Here is a 5,800-nt window from a genome sequence, read left to right on the forward strand (position 1 = left end):
CGCGGCCCGGCGGTGGCGGCGGCGGCGGCAGGTGTTGCACAGAGCGAAGGCGGCCTCAGCCCGGTCTCTAACCCCTGAGCCTCCCTACCTCCCCACAGGCGCTACTCCCGCCGTCCGAGCCCAGCCGCCCGGTCCCCTGCACGCATCGCCTTTGGTCGGACCTGGCGCCGGGCGCGCTGCAGTCGCGCGCGCGCGTGTGCTGGGCTGGAGCGCACGACTCCGGCGGGGAGGGGGATGCGCCTTTAAGGAGAGAGGGGACAGAAGTTGGGGGGTTGAGTGTGGGTCCCAGGTGATGCAGCAGGAGCCCGGGTTAGAGCCCACCGGCCCGCGGCGAACGTCTCCCAGGCCTCGGGGCGAGTGAAGGGCTGAGTCCGTGCGCCCAGGTCGCGGGTCTCCGGGCAGCAGCAGCTCTGCGCTGGAGACGCTTCTTATATACCCACACCCTGAGGTTCAGGCTCGTCGCTAGTAACGGTTTTTAACTACTTCGTCTCCACCGGTGCGGTGCGGAGCATCCCGGCCCCTCCCCTAAAAACTGGAGCCACTTTGAAAACAGTCCACTCAGCAGCCCCACCTCCTCCACTCCACTCTTCCCCCATCTCTTCTTGCCATTCGCTAACGGACTCCGGAGTCATTTGTGTAGAATGTGACAGCTTCGCTATTAAACTCTGGCAAAAGTTGGACCCATTTGGTTTTCTCAAAGATTAATGTCCACGGGGATGCCAAGTTGTGGGGCCTTTCCTTTTTGTGCTAAATTGCTTGATCATACGTATTGCTAGATGCAGGGCACGAGCCACTATTTAAGATGGATTGGCGGAGTGGGAGCCAAAACCTGCTTAGGGAATTATATAACGTGGCAGGTTTCCCCCCAACCTGGGTCCTGCAACTAGATGACTTCCAAGCAGGTGGTTTGACTAAACTGCCACAGGAGTTGAGTTGAAAGAACATTTGAAGCACGGTTTTCCCAATCGGGTTCAACCGTAGTCTTTGCAGCTCCAGAGAAAACATCAAGGCAAAATAAATATTCTGGATACTTGGGAATTTCATGGATATAAATGTCTGTATTTGTTTGCAATCACCTCTCAGTGAACCTATGGTGTGCATTAGAAGCAAGATTCGCTCTAAAACCTGCAGGGGCTTTTTCCTATAACCTTAAGGAATCTTTATTAAAACAGTCCATCCAAGGATGGTAGGGTTTTCTGGAGCACTGGAAAGAAAGTTCATGAGTTTCTTCTATGGTCTGTGATAAGAACCTTGAGGATGCTCTCAGAAAGAACTTCAGCAGCCCTAACCGGTTTGGTTCAGTGGATAGAGCGTTGGCCTGTGGACTCAAGGGTCCCAGGTTTGATTCCAGTCAAGGGCTTGTACCTTGGTTGCGAGCACATCCCCAGTAGGGGGTGTGCAGGAGGCATCTGATTAATGTTTCTCTCTCATCGATGTTTCTAACTCTCCCTTCCTCTCTGTAAAAAAATCAATAAAATATATTAAGAACTTCAGCAGACTTGGTATGTTGCCATTATATTGCTTTAAGTGCCCCCAACGTTTGTTGAAGTCTTTTGTTTTTAATGAGTTGTTAACTTCCCTGTAACACCTCCCTGTCCTTATTTTTTCATAAGCAACAAGCCCACTGTAAACATCTGTTGGGCTGTTTTCTTGAAAAAGGTTAATCCTGCTACAGCAAGGACAAGTCTTGTAGAATAAGAAAGTTTAGTACTTGGAAAGGCCTTAAATATTACTAAATACACCCTGCTCAAGAGAGGTGAATTCCAAAATAATTATAATGATGTCTACCACTTAAATTTTTCCTTGTATAACCATAAAAACACATATTTAATATCAGGTCATGGGCAATAGATAAATCTTGTAGAGGATATGGACTTTTGAATTTCACCACTAGCTAAATGTCCAAAAGAAACAAGCATTGCTGGGCTTTTTGAATGGAGAATGGATAACCGATAAATGCTCGAGGCAATGGAGGATTGTTCCGCCCTGTGAGCCCTTCCCAAGAGTGTCACTGGTGTGGAGGTCAGAGAGCTGCTCCAGGGGCTCGCAGTCCAATGTGGAGAAAGACACGTAATAATGACTGTGTGTATGAATGCTACAGCGAAAGGGGGAACCGAGTGTCATGGTTAGCACAGAGGAATGAGGAATGAGGAAATTTTGCAGGAATTTTCTAGCAGCCATCCAGGGTGAGGATGACGATCCTCATTGGTTGATGGCCTGCGTTACTCCTCCAAATGCTTGCACCACTAGGATTCTGAATGGGAGCTTCATTCTCCTTTCATGACATACTACTCCTGGATATCGGGGGAGCCCAGGGCTCTCATGGGAAGGAGTATCAGTGGATTGCAACATAAGCACCGGGTATAATTTCCTACATATCAACAGACGCCCGAAGGTCTCTGACATCTGAAAAGCCAACAAGTCCTTGAAGCCATTATTGACCACGGGGAGCCACATGGTTTTTGCCTTCCAAATTATAACAACTGTATATTCCATAGGGTTGTACACATGTTCTAAAATATAGTAGATTCTTTAGGTTAGGATTTTATCAATTCAGAAAGGTCGTACTGGTCTACCAGGGCTGCTCGCAGTTATTCAGACAGCTGTTTGACTTACCAGGGAAAACAAATTATTAAAGGCCCTTTCAGCTGATAAGACTAACTCTTTTTCTTTGTTTCTGCATCACTAGAAAACATCTGGATGGATCATCACTAAATTCAGAGAGCACATTTTGGGTAGTCTTAAATAAAGAATAATAAGAGTGGTATTAGATATTCCTTTTGGAGAGCAGGTTGGGGTTATTGCTCAAACAATTTTTTTTCATATAGTGTAGTAGGAGATATACAACAAACATTTTCAACAAAATTATTTTTAAAATATAAAGTTATTGGGCATTAGGGGTAAAACAACAAATGTTCATTAATTTTTTTAACAAGTGACTTTTATTTTTTTCCCTATAGATAATGTATAAGGTATCAGCAGAGACAAATGACTTTCTCATAACAAACATATTTCAGTTCCACAATTAATGGAATAAAATGAGAAGTTTAAAAACTGTTTTCATATCAGTCAGGAGCTACAGGATCCCCCAAGGGTAACCTTAGGGTTGGGTAAGGAAAGTTTGCCCATGCAGAGGGCTGGGTATTCAGAGGCCTTGAAACCAAGGCTGACCAGGCCACGTGATTGGTGACTGGCATTCAGGAGAGAGGTCCATCACAAGATTCTGTGCCCAGTTAAAAAAAATTCAAATCAGAACTTCACACTGATTCAAATAAGGAATTCAACACTGACTCAACAACTTAAAAACATCTCTTCAAGCCCCAAATAGGAAGGTGATCTCGATAAGAGTGACCCCAAGGCCTGGCTAGCGACACTCAGTGGTTGAGTGTCAGCCTATGAACCAGGAAGTCAGGGTTTGATTCCCAGTCAGGGCACATGCCCGGGTTGTGGGCTTGATCTCCTGTGTGGGGTGTGCTGGAGGCAGTCGATCAATGATTCTCATCACTGAGAATCTGTCTCTCTTTCTCTCTCCCTTCCTCTCTGAAGTCAATTTTAAAAAGTTTTTTTTTGTTGTTTTTTTTTTTTCTTAGAAAGAGTGATCCCAAGGAAATCTCTGGCATGAATCAAGTGCTGAGTCTCCAGAGGCTCTGAAACATCAATTGAGCAACATTTGGAATCCAAAGTTTGGAAAAGTGACATTAGGGACCTTAATAGTATACTATGGAATCTGCATTCCCCAACTATACAAATTTCTCCTTCAGTCTCCCATTCCCTCTCAAATACTTGCAATTCCCAGTGAGTATCTGTTTCATGTGTCCATTAATAAGTCTCAAGGGCAGACGCTCTGAATTCCAGGAATTGATTTGCAATCAGTGGCTTCTCACCGGGGCAACTCTGGACAGTGGTTAGCCTCAGGCCCAGCAGGGTTCATCACGTGTTCCAGAGCAAGAAGAGGGGAATATGGCTGTCTTAGTGAGTCTGGGCTGCTATAACAAAGTATGATAAACTGGGTGCCTTTGTGACAACAGAAATTTATTTCTCACAGTTTTGGAAGCTGGAAATCTGAGATCAGCTCAGTTCTGGTGAAGGCACTCTTCTGGGCTGCAGATTGCTGACTTCTGGTTATATTCTCACGTAATGGAAAGAGGGTGAGTGAGCTCTCTGGGATCCCTTTCATGAGGGCAAAAGTCCCACTTATGGGGGCTCTAATCCCATGACCTAATTACCTCTCCAAGGCCCCACCTCCTAAAACCATCACATTAGGGATAGGATTTCAACATATGAATTTGAGAGGATACAAACATGAAGTCCATGGCAATGGTCTAAAAGAGATTTGTTATGATGTTTGAAATTATTATATTAATACTAGAGGCCCGGTGTATGAATTTGTGCACCAGTGGGGTCCCTCAGCCTGGCCTGTGGAATCAGGCCAAAACTGGCTCTCCGACATCCCCCAAGGGATCCTGGACTGCAGGAGGGCACAGGCCATGCGGAGGGACCCCACCGGTGCACGACTGAGGCCAAGGAGAGATGCGGGAGGTTGGCCAGCCAGGAAGAGACCGTGAGAGGGCTCCAGGGTATGTCCGGCCCAACTTGCCCAGTCCCGGCCAGACCCCAGCAGCAAGCTAACCTACAGGTTGGAGCATCTGCCCCCTGGTGATCAGTGCACGTTACAGTGACTGGTCGACCAGTTGACTGTCTGACCCCTGGTGGTCAGTGCACATCATAGCAAGCATTATCATTAGCATATCATGCTTTGATTGGTTGAACAGTTGACTGGACACTTAGCATATTAGGCTTTTACTATATAGGATATTTTAAATGTTAATAGAATCCAATATTAACTAATTTATTCATTCTATTACACTTTATTTAATGATGGTTAATTATTCTTCTAAGCACATATCAACAATATTACAGGTAATAATAAAATAATTTGGAAGTGAAAAAATAAAATCATTACTATATAAGCACTTTGGCAGTAGGCAAAAACTGCTATATTGTTTTTGTTTGATTTTGTTTTCTGAATAATGGTTAATTCTGAATAATTCCAGAAAGACAGCATTGAATCCAAGGATTTTCCTCCAAATTCTTCATAAATGATACCTTGGCATCTGTGAGGGCATGTGCCTGGCTCAAATGCAAGCATGGGCAGTTGGCCAAATGCCCCAAGGTTTGCTTATTCTTTTGAAAACATGTCTGAGCTACAGAACACATGACCTACCTCGAAAGCCAGTCCGCTCTTCCTCACAATCCCAGAAGTTTTAGCACAGGTCATGTAAGGGAATGCCACTGCTCATAATGCTGCTGGAAATTTAATGAAGAATTATATACATTGCAAAAACATACTTCCTGTCATTTAAAATTTAAATTGAGTCTGTTACATGCTCTGACCACTCAGGTGGTGAGTTAAAAATTCTTAAGAAACTCAATTACCAGAGACACATCTCAAATCTGAAGACTCATATGAATTTCTAACTAAATATCAACTCAATAAGTTAAAATTTTCTTCTAGTGCCTCCTTATTAATTTAAAGTAACGTAATCAGGTGCTATTGTTATAATTCTAGCATAAGCCAATACCTTTTATTCTATGTTGCTTAGTTACAAAGTCTGGTCTTAACATACATTAATACAACAAAACAAAATTGAGATAATTAGGCAAAGCTAAAGTTATACTAGCTTCAAGTGTTCAGCCTGAATTATGTAGCTGTGTAACTAACAAACTCCTCAATGAGTATTGCAATTGAAATTACTTGGCTAGCAGGAACATAAATTTAAATTTTTAGTTAATATAATCT

The sequence above is a fragment of the Eptesicus fuscus genome, chromosome 3 (genome assembly GCF_027574615.1).
Source record: "Eptesicus fuscus isolate TK198812 chromosome 3, DD_ASM_mEF_20220401, whole genome shotgun sequence".
Classification (NCBI taxonomy): domain Eukaryota; kingdom Metazoa; phylum Chordata; class Mammalia; order Chiroptera; family Vespertilionidae; genus Eptesicus; species Eptesicus fuscus.